Source organism: Schistocerca nitens, chromosome 11 (assembly GCF_023898315.1).
Source record: "Schistocerca nitens isolate TAMUIC-IGC-003100 chromosome 11, iqSchNite1.1, whole genome shotgun sequence".
NCBI lineage: Eukaryota > Metazoa > Arthropoda > Insecta > Orthoptera > Acrididae > Schistocerca > Schistocerca nitens.
Window position 1 is genome coordinate 93416610 of NC_064624.1, and position 15991 is coordinate 93432600.

Consider the following 15991-nt stretch of genomic DNA (forward strand, 5'->3'; position numbering starts at 1 on the left):
CGGGTGTGCTGGGGGATGGGGATGAGGTCGCCTTGAAGGGAGGAGAGGAACCGATGCCACCGCTGTAACTGGGCAGCGGAGCGACTATGGATGTTGAGGTCGGCGGCGATCACGTAGGAGGAGAAGGTACGGTCGATGTGGGAGAGGAAGTCGAAAGGAAGAGGGGCGTTGGGGCGGACATAGATGGTGGCACAGGTAACGGTAAGGCCGGGGAAGAAGAGACTAAGGATCAGGTGTTCGGTGGGGTCGGGAAGGAGAGGTTGGAGCCGAACGGGGATCTGGCGGTGGTGGCCAATGGCAACTCCGCCACGCGCAACTGGGAGGGGATTATCGGAGCGGTGGAGGAGATAGGGGGAGGTGTGGATGGAGTGGTGGGGTTGGAGGAAGGTTTCATTGAGGAGGAAGGCATCCACACGGTGGGTAGCAAGGGTGTGCAGGAAGAGGTTCTTGTTGGCGGGAAGGGAGCGGATATTGTTGAAAAGGATACGATGCTGTCGCGCCATGATAAGGATTTAGACGAGGGTGTCAAGGCGGGAGAAGGTGAAATGGGCCTGGTTATTGGAATAGGTGGCGTACATTTTAAGGTGGAATATGGAACGGGCGGCGAGGGATATCTGTTGGAGGGTGTGGGGGCGCTGAAAGGGATGGACGTTTTGGAGGACAATCGTGAGGAACCTGATGATGTCCTCAGCAGTGGGGGGGGGGACGAAGGGAATTGCCAGGAGGGGTGGGGGCGTCCAGGGGACGGACAGGTACGGTGAGTTCAGGGGTGGTGGGAGGGGGTCGGGCTTTACACTTTTGGGAGTAGGTAGGGTGGGGGAGGCTGCAGGTATTACAGGAGGGAGGGGATTGGAGGTTGGGGCACTGCCGGAGGAAGTGCGCTTGTCGACAATGCGGGCAGGTGGGGGCGTCGCGGCACTCGGCTGTTGTATGTGCATTGTAGCGCAGACATCTCTGGCAGCGCAGGGATTGAGGGGGGGAACGGGAGGGGTCTACCTTGTACCGCTGATTGAAGAGGAGGGCACCCTCCTTCAGGAGGCGGTCAATGGAGGGGGCGTCCTCAGAGAACACCCGCATAAGGCGGGTGGGGCCGGTCGCGTTAAAAATGCGGCGGACTGCCCGCACCTCCAGGTTGGGATGGGTCTTCAGCTCCGCCAACACCTCCTCCTCCGTGATCGACGGACTAAGCCGAGTGATCACGGCGGTGAGGGTCGGCGGGCGACGCGGGGGTTGGGGTTGGCGGGTAGGAGATGGGGAGGGAGCAGGGGTGAGGGAGGCGTTAGGACCAAAACGGGTGATGGGGAGGCGGGAGAGGATGTCAGTATGGAGGGTTGGGCTGGGGGAGGAGATAAGAACAGAGTCCCGTCTGGGAGTAAGGAGAGATATGGGGGCGCCAGGGAAATGTTGGCGGAGGAGGAGGGAGAGATTCCGGGCCGCGAGGAAGGAAGGATCGGGACGGGACAGGAGATACTTGTAGAGACCGGGTGGGGAGGAGGAGGAGGAGGGAGCGGGGCCTGGTGGGGAGACGTCCATGGCATTTTGGGGTGGGGATGGGGGGCGGGGTGGAGCCTTTTTAGGAGCAGAGGAAGTGGGGGCGCCACTAGGGCGTTTGACAGCGGCAGATGGGCGGGTGGTGATAAGAGGGACGGGAACGACGGGGAGGTGGCGGGAAGGGGCAGGTCCCGGCACGGACGCAACAGTCGGCGCCGGAGAGAATGACTGTGACGGTGCAGGCGAAGGTGTCAGTGATGGTGACGGTGACGATGATGGCGGTGGTGGTGGTGGTGGCGGCGGCGGTGATGGCGATGGCGACAGGGAGAGCTGGGCGTGGGCAGTGGCCCGACGGGCCACCACCCGAGCCGGAGCTGCAGTGACAGGCTGGGGGAGTGGGGGGAAGGGATCAGAACGAGAGGAAGAAGCGGGAGAGGGGGCGACAAAGAGCGAGGGCGAAGGGATAGAGAGGAGGGGAGGGATGGAAGGAGGGGGGTGGGACTGGGCACACGAAGTGATAGTGGTGGAGGCGGCGGAAGGGGATGTATAGACGATGGCGGTGGTGGGAGTAGTGACGGTGGTGGTGGGGGCGGACATGACGACAGGAAGAAAAAACGCACAGCACGAAAAGGAAAGGACACAAACTGGGAAACGGCGACGACGCAGACGGACGAAGACCGGCGAAGACGCAGACGGACCCAGACCAGGGCGGACGGCGGCGGCGAGCACCGGCTGGCGGCGACGGCGACGGCGAGCACCGGCTGGCGGCGGCGGCGGCGAACAGACGGAGGGACGGACGGACGGACGGACGGACAGCAGGCGAAACGGACAGCGAGCGAGCAGGCAGGCAGGCAGGCAGGCACACGGACGGACGGACGAACAGCTACAACAGTAAGCGGCGGGCTGACAGACAGACAGACAGACAGACACAATCTTCGAAAGCGAAGATTCCAACCAGAGAGTAGCCCAGGCTTTGGATTCCGGCGCCTTCGAATGAGGGAATTCAACCCTCTGAAGGTTGTTTTTATTTTTTTTTTTTTTTTTTCTTTATTGAATTTCAATTCCCCCCGAAGGGGGCGGGCTGGCAGCAGCTTACTACGCCGCTCTTCAGCCTACAGAATTTGCGTTAAAAAGATGAAGATAAGAAAAAACAACAGTTGGCGAGAAAATCGGTGACTTAAAGGTAAAACGGCAGAAAATTCTAGAACTTAAAACATAAAACACAGGGTTGACGATACAAGAAGCAGAAAAATAGCAGACAGACAGTTAAAAAACACGGCGACAGTCTGGTTTCTGTTCGCAAAATATAAAATGCACACCCAGCGACAGCATGATGTCTGTTCGCATCACTGTGGAAAGACGCACAACACCGAACACTCACTGAAACACGGCACTAAAAAGTGGGCACAAACATGACATACCACAGCCGAGAGCGGGTGGGGGGGAAACAGGACAGAAGACGGAGAAATAAAAAAGGGGGGGAAGGAGAGGAAAAGGGAAGGGTGGGAGGGGGGAAAGAAGCCAGTGGAGAATGAGGACCCATAAGAGGGGTGACGGGTGCTGAGCAGACGGGCCAGGGAGTGGGGAAGGCAGAGGAGGGGAATGCAAAAGGACTCGGGGGGGGGGGAGAAGGGACCTAGGGGGAGGATGGGTGGGGAGAAAACACAGGAGGGAAGGGGGGGGAGGAAGAGGGAGCCCAGGGAAAGGACGGAGGAAAGGAGGGGGAGTGAGGATCAGAGTTGATAGGAAGGATAAATGGAGGGAGAGAGGGCATCATCCGGGAGGGGGAGTTGACGGAAGCCACCTTGGGAAAGGAGATGGGTTGTTTTTATTTTTTTTTTTTTTTTTTTCCTTTATTGTAATTTTTATCACCTTACATAAGGCGGGCTGGCAGCAGCTGAGTACGCCGCTCTTCAGCCTTGAGATTTACAATAAGTAAGAAATAGAGGGGACACAGAGAATACAATCAAAAATGGCGGGCAAAACAATGTAGACACCAAAAAACAAAAAACACGGAGCCGTTCACGCCTGATGAGAAAACAGCACTGACACTCGTGGACACGGCGCACAAAACAGGGACGATGGCGATGGTACACGTGAACAGTGGCGGCGTTCCGGCGAACAAACACTAGACACAAACGAAGACACACACACGAGACACTAATGGCGATGACCTCCGGCGCGCGAATGTTCACTATGCGTGGGCGAGTCCGGGGACCTGCCAAGAGAGGAGGAGGAGGAAGGGGAGTGGGAGAGCGAGAGGGGAGAGCAGAGATGCCACGGGCAGGGGAGAAAGGGGGGAGGGAGGAAGGGGGAGGGGAAGCCCGGGGGAAGAGCGGTGGAGGGAGGTGACGGGGAAAAAGGAAAGAGAAGGGAAGGGAAGGGAAGGGAAGGGAAGAGAAGGGAGGGAGGGTGCCTAAAGGAAAGGACACAGGAAGTGGGGGGGGGCAGGGTCAAAGTTGATAGGAGGGGTAGATGGAGGGGAGGAGGACATCATCAGGGAGGGGGAGCTGGCGGAAGCCACCTTGGGAGAGGGTAAGGAGGGTGGAGAGATGGAGACCAGGTGGGACGTGAGCATACAGGCGCGGCAGCGGGCGGGGGTGGGAGAGGATCGGGGAGACGAGCGGGTGAGGAGGGTCGAGTTTGCGGGAGGTGTACAGGATCCGTATCCTTTCAAGGAAAAGCAGGAGGTGGGGGAAGGGGATGAGATCATACAGGATCCGCGTGGGGGAGGGGAGACGGATGCGATAGGCGAGGCGGAGAGCATGGCGTTCAAGGATTTGGAGGGATTTATAAAAGGGAGGGGGGGCGGAGATCCAAGCCGGATGGGCATAACAAAGGATAGGGCGGATGAGGGATTTATAGGTGTGGAGGATGGTGGAGGGGTCCAGACCCCACGTACGGCCAGAGAGGAGCTTTAGGAGATTGAGTCGGGAGCGTGCCTTGGCTTGGATTGTCCGGAGGTGGGGAGTCCAGGAGAGGCGACGGTCGAGGGTGACGCCAAGGTACTTAAGGGTGGGAGTGAGGGCGATAGGACGGCCATAGATGGTGATGTAGAAATCAAGGAGGCGGAAGGAAGGGGTGGTTTTGCCTACAATGATCGCCTGGGTTTTGGAGGGATTGACCTTGAGCAACCACTGGTTGCACCAAGCGGTGAACCGGTCAAGATGGGATTGGAGAAGGTGTTGGGAGCGCTGTAGGGTGGGGGCAAGGGCAAGGAAGGCGGTGTCATCGGCAAACTGGAGAAGGTGGACAGGGGCTGACGGTGGCGGCATATCCGCCGTGTACAAGAGGTACAGAAGGGGGGAGAGGACGGAGCCTTGGGGCACACCGGCAGAGGGGAAAAAGGTGTAGGAATCTGTGTTATGGACGGTGACATAGGAAGGACGGCGGGAGAGAAAGGATCCTATCAGACGGACGTAGTTAATGGGAAGGGCGAAGGTTTGGAGCTTGAAGAGGAGACCGGAATGCCATACGCGGTCATAGGCACGTTCGAGGTCCAGGGAGAGGAAGATTGCGGAGCGACGGGAATTAAGTTGTTCGGTAAGGAGATGGGTGAGGTGAAGGAGAAGGTCGTCGGAAGAGAAGGACGGCCGAAAGCCACACTGGGTAACGGGAAGGAGGCGGTGCTGGCGGAGATGCTGGTGCATGCGGCGGGTGAGGATAGATTCCAGGACCTTGCTGAAGACCGAGGTAAGGCAGATGGGGCGGTAGGAGGAGACGGCTGACGGCGGTTTGCCAGGTTTAAGGAACATGAGGATACGGGAGGTTTTCCACAGGTCGGGGTAGTAACCGGTGGACAGGACTACACTGTAGAGCCTGGCCAGGGTGGAGAGGAAAGAGACAGGAGCTTCACGAAGGTGACGGTAGGTGACACGATCGTGGCCAGGAGCGGTGTTGCGTTTCGTGCGGAGTGTAGCAATGAGATCCAGTGTAGTGATAGGGGCATTGAGTTCCGTGTGTGCAATGTTGTCCAAGTACTGGAAACCAGGAGCGAGGGGAGGGACAGATGTGTCAGTTCGATCGCGGATATCCGGGAAGAGGGAGTAATCGAACTGCGGATCATCGGGAATGGAAAATACATCGGAGAGGTAGGAGGCAAAGTGGTTGGCCTTACTAAGGGAGTCAGGGAAAGGGTGATCATCATGGAGAAGAGGATAATAAGGGGAGGGCTTAGTTCCAGTAAGGCGACGGAAGGCCGACCAGAACTTGGACGAGTTTATCGGTAGGGTAGCATTTAAACGGGTGCATGTCTGTCGCCAGTCCCGGCGTTTCTTAGCCGCGAGCAAATTACGAATGTGTCGCTGGAGTTGCCGGTGGCGTCGTAGTGTGTCCGGGTCACGCGTGCGGAGGAAGGCACGGTAGAGACGACGGGATTCACGGAGGAGGAGGACGGCCTGTGGGGGTAAGGTAGGACGGTGGGGGTGGATGGCGACAGTAGGGACGTGGGCCTCCACGGCCTCAGACAAGGTCTGCTGGAGAAAGGAAGCGGCATGGGTAACATCGTCAGGGTGGTGGTAGGTGAAGGGGTGGCTATCGACCTGGGTGGAAAGGGTATCCCGGTAGGCATTCCAGTCGGCACGGGAGTAGTCATGGACATACTTAGGGGGAGGGTCATTACGAGGGTCGGGGCGGGGTTGTTTTTATTTTTTTTTTTTTTTTTTTCCTTTATTGTTATTTTAACACCTTATACAAAGGCGGGCTGTCAGCAGCACAATACGCCGCTCTTCAGCCTCGAGTTTGGCAACAAGTAGTACAGAAAGGTGGCACAGAGCAGACAGTAAAAACGGTGGTCAAAAAATGTAGACACTAAAAATCGAAAAAACATGGAGCCGTTCACGCCGGACGAGAAACATCACTAACACTGGGCGACACGATGCACAGAACACGGATGATGATGGCGACGGCACGTGAACGGTGGTGGCGTGACGGCGAACAACACTACACACAAACGAAGGCACACACACGAAACACTGACGGCGATGATCTCCGGCGCGCGAATGTTCACTGAGCGTGTACGAGTCCGGGGACCTGCCAAGATAGGAGGTGGAGGAGGAGGAAGGGGAAGGGGAATGGGAGAGGGGAGAGCAGAGATGCCATGGGCAAAGGAGGGAGGAGGAGGGAGGAAGGGGGAGGGGAAGCCCGGGGGAGAGGGGAGGAAGGAAGGGGGAAAGGAAAGAGAAGGGAAGGAAAGGGAGGGAGGGAGGGTGCCTAAAGGATAGGACACAGGAGGTGGGGGGGTGGATCAAAGTTGATAGGAGGGGTAGATGCAGGGAAGGAGGACATCATCAGGGAGGGGGAGCTGGCGGAAGCCACCTTGGGAGAGGGTAAGGAGGGTGGAGAGATGGAGACCGGGTGGGATAGGGGAGTATAGGCGCGGCAGCGGGCGGGGGTGGGAGAGGATCGGGGAGACGAGCGGGTGAGGAGGATCGAGTTTACGGGAGGTGTATAGGATTCGTATCCTTTCGAGGAAGTGGAGGAGGTGGGGGAAGGGGATAAGATCATACAGGATCCGCGTGGGGGAGGGGAGACGGATGCGATAGGCAAGGCGGAGAGCATGGCGTTCAAGGATTTGGAGGGATTTATAAAAGGAAGGGGGGGCGGAGATCCAGGCTGGATGGGCGTAGCAGAGGATAGGGCGGATGAGGGACTTATAGGTGTGGAGGATGGTGGATGGGTCCAGACCCCACGTACGGCCGGAAAGGAGCTTGAGGAGACGGAGTCGGGAACGTGCCTTGGCTTGGATTGTCTGGAGATGGGGAGTCCAGGAGAGGCGACGGTCGAGGGTGACGCCAAGGTACTTAAGGGTGGGGGTGAGAGCGATGGGACGGCCATAAACGGTGAGATAGAAATCAAGGAGGCGGAAGGAAGGGGTGGTTTTGCCTACAATGATCGCCTGGGTTTTGGAAGGATTGACCTTGAGCAACCACTGGTTGCACCAAGCGGTGAACCGGTCAAGATGGGATTGGAGAAGGTGTTGGGAGCGTTGCAGGGTGGGGGCAAGGGCAAGGAAGGCGGTGTCATCGGCAAACTGGAGAAGGTGGACGGGGGCTGGCGGCGGCGGCATGTCCGCCGTGTACAAGAGGTACAGAAGGGGGGAGAGGACGGAGCCTTGGGGCACACCGGCAGAGGGGAAAAAGGTGTAGGAATCTGCGTTATGGATGGTGACATAGGAAGGACGGCGGGAGAGAAAGGAGCCGATCAGACGGACGTAGTTAATGGGAAGGGCGAAGGTTTGGAGCTTGAAGAGGAGACCGGAATGCCATACGCGGTCATAGGCACGTTCGAGGTCCAGGGAGAGGAAGATTGCGGAGCGACGGGAATTAAGCTGTTCGGAAAGGAGATGAGTGAGGTGAAGGAGAAGGTCGTTGGAAGAGAAGGACGGCCGAAAGCCACACTGGGTAACGGGAAGAAGGCGGTGCTGGCGGAGATGCTGGTGGATGCGGCGGGTGAGGATAGATTCCAGGACCTTGCTGAAGACCGAGGTAAGGCTGATGGGGCGGTAGGAGGAGACGGCGGACGGTGGTTTGCCGGGTTTAAGGAACATGAGGATACGGGAGGTTTTCCACAGGTCGGGGTAGTAACCGGTGGACAGGACTACATTGTAGAGCCTGGCCAGGGTGGAGAGGAAAGAGATAGGAGCTTCACGAAGGTGGCGGTAGGTGACACGATCGTGACCAGGAGCGGTGTTGCGTTTCGTGCGGAGTGTAGCAATGAGATCCTGTGTAGTGATAGGGGCATTGAGTTTCGTGTGTGGAATGTTGTCCAAGTTGTTTTTATTTTTTTTTTTTTTTTTTCCTTTATTGTTATTTTAACACCTTATACAAAGGCGGGCTGTCAGCAGCACAATACGCCGCTCTTCAGCCTCGAGTTTGGCAACAAGTAGTACAGAAAGGTGGCACAGAGCAGACAGTAAAAACGGTGGTCAAAAAATGTAGACACTAAAAATCGAAAAAACATGGAGCCGTTCACGCCGGACGAGAAACATCACTAACACTGGGCGACACGATGCACAGAACACGGATGACGATGGCGACGGCACGTGAACGGTGGTGGCGTGACGGCGAACAACACTACACACAAACGAAGGCACACACACGAAACACTGACGGCGAAGATCTCCGGCGCGCGAATGTTCACTGAGCGTGTACGAGTCCGGGGACCTGCCAAGAGAGGAGGTGGAGGAGGAGGAAGGGGAAGGGGAATGGGAGAGGGGAGAGCAGAGATGCCATGGGCAAAGGAGAGAGGAGGAGGGAGGAAGGGGTAGGGGAAGCCCGGGGGAGAGGGGAGGAGGGAAGGGGGAAAGGAAAGAGAAGGGAAGGGAAGGGAGGGAGGGAGGGTGCCTAAAGGATAGGACACAGGAGGTGGGGGGGGTGGATCAAAGTTGATAGGAGGGGTAGATGCAGGGAAGGAGGACATCATCAGGGAGGGGGAGCTGGCGGAAGCCACCTTGGGAGAGGGTAAGGAGGGTGGAGAGATGGAGACCGGGTGGGATATGGGAGTATAGGCGCGGCAGCGGGCGGGGGTGGGAGAGGATCGGGGAGACGAGCGGGTGAGGAGGATCGAGTTTACGGGAAGTGTATAGGATTCGTATCCTTTCGAGGAAGAGGAGGAGGTGGGGGAAGGGGATAAGATCATACAGGATCCGCGTGGGGGAGGGGAGACGGATGCGATAGGCAAGGCGGAGAGCATGGCGTTCAAGGATTTGGAGGGATTTATAAAAGGAAGGGGGGGCGGAGATCCAGGCTGGATGGGCGTAGCAGAGGATAGGGCGGATGAGGGACTTATAGGTGTGGAGGATGGTGGAGGGGTCCAGACCCCACGTACGGCCGGAAAGGAGCTTGAGGAGACGGAGTCGGGAACGTGCCTTGGCTTGGATTGTCTGGAGATGGGGAGTCCAGGAGAGGCGACGGTCGAGGGTGACGCCAAGGTACTTAAGGGTGGGGGTGAGAGCGATGGGACGGCCATAAACGGTGAGATAGAAATCAAGGAGGCGGAAGGAAGGGGTGGTTTTGCCTACAATGATCGCCTGGGTTTTGGAAGGATTGACCTTGAGCAACCACTGGTTGCACCAAGCGGTGAACCGGTCAAGATGGGATTGGAGAAGGTGTTGGGAGCGTTGCAGGGTGGGGGCAAGGGCAAGGAAGGCGGTGTCATCGGCAAACTGGAGAAGGTGGACGGGGGCTGGCGGCGGCGGCATGTCCGCCGTGTACAAGAGGTACAGAAGGGGGGAGAGGACGGAGCCTTGGGGCACACCGGCAGAGGGGAAAAAGGTGTAGGAATCTGCGTTATGGACGGTGACATAGGAAGGACGGCGGGAGAGAAAGGAGCCGATCAGACGGACGTAGTTAATGGGAAGGGCGAAGGTTTGGAGCTTGAAGAGGAGACCGGAATGCCATACGCGGTCATAGGCACGTTCGAGGTCCAAGGAGAGGAAGATTGCGGAGCGACGGGAATTAAGCTGTTCGGAAAGGAGATGAGTGAGGTGAAGGAGAAGGTCGTTGGAAGAGAAGGACGGCCGAAAGCCACACTGGGTAACGGGAAGAAGGCGGTGCTGGCGGAGATGCTGGTGGATGCGGCGGGTGAGGATAGATTCCAGGACCTTGCTGAAGACCGAGGTAAGGCTGATGGGGCGGTAGGAGGAGACGGCGGACGGTGGTTTGCCGGGTTTAAGGAACATGAGGAGGAACATGAGGATACGGGAGGTTTTCCACAGGTCGGGGTAGTAACCGGTGGACAGGACTACATTGTAGAGCCTGGCCAGGGTGGAGAGGAAAGAGATAGGAGCTTCACGAAGGTGGCGGTAGGTGACACGATCGTGACCAGGAGCGGTGTTGCGTTTCGTGCGGAGTGTAGCAATGAGATCCTGTGTAGTGATAGGGGCATTGAGTTTCGTGTGTGGAATGTTGTCCAAGTTGTTTTTAGAAAAGGTGTAAACTATATGCATTTGTCACGAACTATAAGAGCGAGTATGAAATATTCTTAGACTAAGTAGTGTAAACAATCGCTCGCTTATATAAAGGTCTTTAAAGAACAAGAGATATATAGTTGTTGGTTTGAGCTCTACATTAAATACTTTATGATTTGACGCCAAAATGCGAAATAAACGTGCCTGCCAGCTGTCGGCTGCTACTGGATGGCGAACGGCGGCCACACAGCTGTTGCCTGTCGTCACCAACAGATGGCAGCGCGGTAGTCAATGTTTTGCTCACGGCAGTACGTGTTGGTTAACTATGTAGTATTAACAACTGTATTCAAGATGTCGACCTCTTTACAGATTCATTGTAAGTAAAATATAGGCTTAGTATTATGCATATTCAGTGTTAAAACTGCAATTACGCATATCGAGAAGAGAAAATTAGGACTGAGGGGAAAATGACAAATGTGTTTATTAACCTGTCACAAAATTTATTCCAAACTAGTTAACAGTTGAAAACTTTCTCTTTTTATTGTTAGTACCGTTATGGCTATCGTTAATTTTTTTAACATAATTATTGAGTAACATATTACACACTACTTTTACAACCGGTACACGCTAAAGAAATCTGTAGTCTGTGTGATCTACCTTACTACAAGACAACTCCCTTAGGTAGCAGTCTCTTTTAATTGCATCAACAGCAAATTTCTCTGGGGAGAGCATCTCATGTAGCTGTGTTCATGTTCTCTAGACATCAAGTTTTTAGCAACCAAATTAGTAAAAATAACAGCATTAATAACCTCATTATTATGACAATACGACCTATTTCTGTCTGTGTTTCTTATATGTTCATCATTTCTATTACTAAAAGACTTTATCTAGCTTTAAATATGTTTTAGATGTCTCACATCTCAGCTTCTTAGGAACAGATCTGGCATAATACCCTGACAAGTATGTGAAAACAGGCAAGTATTCCTGAACAGACTGAATTTGTTCCTCATTGAAATCGATTATACCGTAAATGTTTGTTGGAGGTAAGGTCACATCATCTTCACAGTCAGTTATAGAAGAATCTGAATCTATTCCAACTTCTCCAAGAGCGGATGATCGAATTTTCAGGAACAGCAGCACCTGAATCCTAACCTTGAATTGAATGTCAAAATCTGTCTCAAGATACCAAAGATACCAATCATTGAGATCTTTCCACTGTTCGCTGTTTCCAAAATCTCGCTTCTACAGCACCTGTCTGAACATTTCATGGCAAAACATATTTAAAATTCGTGTCCTCGCTGCAGTACTTGGTCGTCTCTAGACTGCGAATGGAATCTGAAATGGCCAAATGTGTGTTATTTTATAATTCAAATGTGTGTTCAGGACGACATTCCAATATATCCAACAACGATGAAAAACTTTCTAAATATCTGATATTTTGGCCGTTTGTTCCGGAAAGTGGTTTCTGCAGTGCATCCTTGAAAGGGATAATCTACCAGGACATCAAACATTTAGAATATTCCACCATGTACAAATTAATTTTGATGAATTTAGCAGTGCTCTCAAAACTTTCAGCAAAATAATGTTCCTCCAAGGCTAACAAACCTTGATAAGCGATCTCACTGAAACTAATAAGCACAGGTTTGACATTTTTGTTGCTCAATGTTGCTTTTACAAAGAGCCTTTAAATTAAGTTTGTTGGCAGATTTTATTATCTGTGGATCACTCCATCATGTACCTTTTTAACTGCAGAGAACTTGGTCACAAGCAGTTGTATACTTTCTGAAATTGTTTCAAACTGTGGGTACTTTATTTTCTCATCAGTATCTTTCTTACCGATTCAGTTGTTTGTGACGCATTTTAATACCTGAACAGAACATAAAACACAAAGAGGGGTTTTGTGTCATCACAGGGGTGTTTGTAAAAATTTGACAGTTGAGGAGGGGAATGATGTGGCACGTGTGTTAATTGAAATCTTATCACTAACAACACAGGCTAATTAAAACAAATTATGTGTAGCCTATGAAATATTTCCTTAATTAGAGTGTTCTTCACCATTTACATTCCTAACTGGAGGTATAAAAACCTGAGCACTAGTTGCCACAATTTTAGAACTGAATCCAGTTCCAAAATGGTACCTCCTGTGTAGTCCAAATAAAGTTTCAAGTGAGTTTTGTCAACCATTAGTGAAACAACATAATCTGATTCACAGAGGAACTGTATCTTCTGTTTTGTACAACAGAAAATTGCCACCTAGCTACTCACCTGTTTGGTGTGTTTCAAAATATGGACTAAACTTATGCAGTGTATTAGGACAGGGTAGCACAAGACACTCATGATATTGAAAATAAAATACTACAAAATATAATAAAATCTAGCTAATATCTGTAATGTTTCTTTTGTTCACCCATTAAATTCACTTCCTCACATAAGAAATTAATGTTGCTACTTTCAGTTTCTTCAAAAAAATTTACCATATTTTTGAATATTTGGTTATGAATAGTGAGTGAGTGGTCTGTTGTGAACAATCATCATTCTTTCTGGTGAAATTTCCCAAGTTATCAATACAGTCAATCAAGTCTTTTAAATGGTTTACAGTTACTGGGAAACTCCTTGTACCAAGTTTTGTGGTTTCACTTTTACCAACTGCATATCCTGGTCAGTATTTATTATAATAAAGATCTCACTAAGTGATTAATATTGAAATAAGAGCTAGTTTTCTTAATATTAAATTTTAGATTAATGTACTTACTTCTCCAGTAGTCTATCTGTTGAAGGTATCGGTTTCCTGACTATTTCGATCTAAAAGGAAGTAATTGGTAAAGGCTGGTAGTCGCTAGTTTGTTTACGTTATTTTGCCGTAAATTTGGCACGAGTGTAGATTTTCGTTTTTGACTAGAGTTATTCCTTCAAATCCGAACTAATTCGTTTCTCTCATACAGTGTTTGTGTAGATAAAACTTTCGGAAACAAGTTCAAAAGTTTGTATACATTAGTGTTTGTTTACGGATTAGTACAGGTCTTGTGCCAACTTGTTGTCTGCTATTGTGTTAAGTTTGTCTATCAAACCATATGTGACAAATGTGCTGTTTGCATAGGAATTTGAAAGAGCGGGTGCTCTGTGTGGACTGTAAGTTATGGTTTCGGGGAGGGAAGAAAATGAGGCTCTTCGATGGCAGTGTAGGTTATGTGGAAAGGACAGAAAAATCGCTGAACATGAGGCAAAAAGTTGTGCCCTTAAGGCTGAACTAGAAAACGCAGACTAGGAATTATGTAATTTAAGGAAGGAAAAGGAGACTGAGAACTTGGAAAAAGTAGAAAGCAAAGGGCGAAAAAGGGAAACACTTGAAAAGACTCCAGAAATTCAAATACTAAATCAGTTTGGGTTGCTATCTGAAGTGGAGGAAGGGCCTCATCCAGATGTAGTTGAAAGTAGGTTGAGGCAGAATATTAGCTTAAAGAAGAAAGACAGGTCAGGATCAAACTAGAATAGAAAAGAAGAAGTCTGCTTATGGGGAGCTCTCATGGGAGGAGTGTGAGAAATTAGGTGCGGGATACTAGGAAACAAGTTTTACGAAACAAAGTGCTAGCCTTAGGCAGGTGACAGAAAGATCAGCTATGCAATGACTTTGAGAAGGAAGATCAGGTAATTATAGTTGTGGGAACAGGAAACACCCTGGCTATGAATCCAAGATACAGTATTAGAAGTGACCTGGATAAAATAGGAGCAGAAACTGGGCACACAAATGTGGCGCCATGATCAGCCCTGGGTAAACACTGCTTTAAGGCATGTTAACAGTGCATTGAATGTGCTGCTCCAGACACCGACCAAATCTCACGTAAGTGTTGTTCCAGTTAATGCTATTGGTACGTGGGGATACACTACATACAGCCTCCACCTGATTAGGAAGGGGAAAAATAAGTTGGCTTCTCTATTAGCACAAATCGTAACGAGGGGGGGGGGGGACAGCCACACAGGAGGTGATACCCGTGGTGAATGGGTCCAGGCAGACAGGTTTTTTAGCTTAAAGTCAAAGTCCAGACAGACAACAATCAAAATAAATATAATAAAAGAAACTTCATGTACAGTAAATAGGGGCAAAGCTAAGGGCAGTATCAACTTACTTCATCAAAATATCAAGGGAATAAAAAATAAAGTAGATGAGCTATTAGCATGTTTAGATGGTCTCAAAAATAAGAGTGTGGTTGATATACCCTGTCTGTCTGAACACCATGTAACTGTAGGGATGGATAGTGTCAGTATAAATGGGTATAATTTAGCATTTTAGACTTGTAGATGTAGGATGGATAAAGGAGGAGTTGCCATTTTCATAAAACAAGGGTATAAATACAAAAAGCCGCCTGGAGTGGCCAGGCTGTTCTAGCCACTATAGTCTGGAACCGCGCGACCGCTACAGTCGCAGGTTCGAATCCTGCCTCGGGCATGGATGTGTGTGATGTCCTTAGGTTAGTTAGGTTTAAGTAGTTCTAAGATCTGGGGGACTGATGACCTCAGAAGTTAAGTCCCATAGTGCTCAGAGCCATTTGAAACATTAAATACAAAACTATAGAAGTAAGCAAATTCTGTGTTGATCAGCACTTTGAGGTTTCTGCATGTGAACTTCACCTAGATAATGTAGTATTGATATTAGCAACAGTGTACAGGTCCCAATTAGGAGACTGGGAGCTAGTCATTATAAAGTTTGACTCACTATTTTGCTGTCTGTCAGACAAAAAGGAGAATTTATTAATATGTGGTGATTTCAGTCCAAACTTTCTGAGTAATTCTGATAGGAAAAGTGAACTAGAAGTGTTATTAACAACATATAACTTAGAATCAGTGGTCAATTTCCCTTTACGTATAGCACTGTAATAAATAATGTATTTGTACAGAAAGAAGATGTAAAACAAACACATGCTTTCCCTGTGGTAAATGGATTGTCAGACCATGACGCACAATTGATTAACTTACTAATCCTAACAGGGTGTCCAGTTGAGAAGCCATTAAGTAAAAGTGTTAGGTTGCTCAACGTGGTATCTACAGATCACTTCAGAGAAAGTTTAAGAAATGTTAATTTGGGAGATGTATATAGTGAGCCAAATGGTAATGATTAATGCAACGTATTTCTTAATAAATTTTATGCATTTTTGAACATTGTTTCACAAAGAAAATTACTAAATGTAACACCACAAACTTTTCAAAGAACATTGGATTATTACAGGTATTACAGTGTCTTCAGAAAGAAAAAGAAAACCGTATGAGGCAACAAGAACTAATAAACATCCAGAAGTAGTTTTACATTATAACAATTATTGTAACACTCTGAGAAAAGTTGTAAGGAAATCAAGAAAAATGTATGTTACAGAAGAAATTAACAACTCTGGTAATAAAATCAAATCAATCTGGAATATTGTTAGAAGGGAGACGGGAAAAGTAACCACTGTGGGAAGTAATATTATTATTAAAGTACATAGAAGAGTCAGTTTTGAACAATTTTAGTCAGATTGAGTTTCACCTAACAACTTCTTGTGAAATAAGTAAAGTTATTAAATCTTTCAAAAATAAATGTTCTGTTGGAGTAAATGACATCTC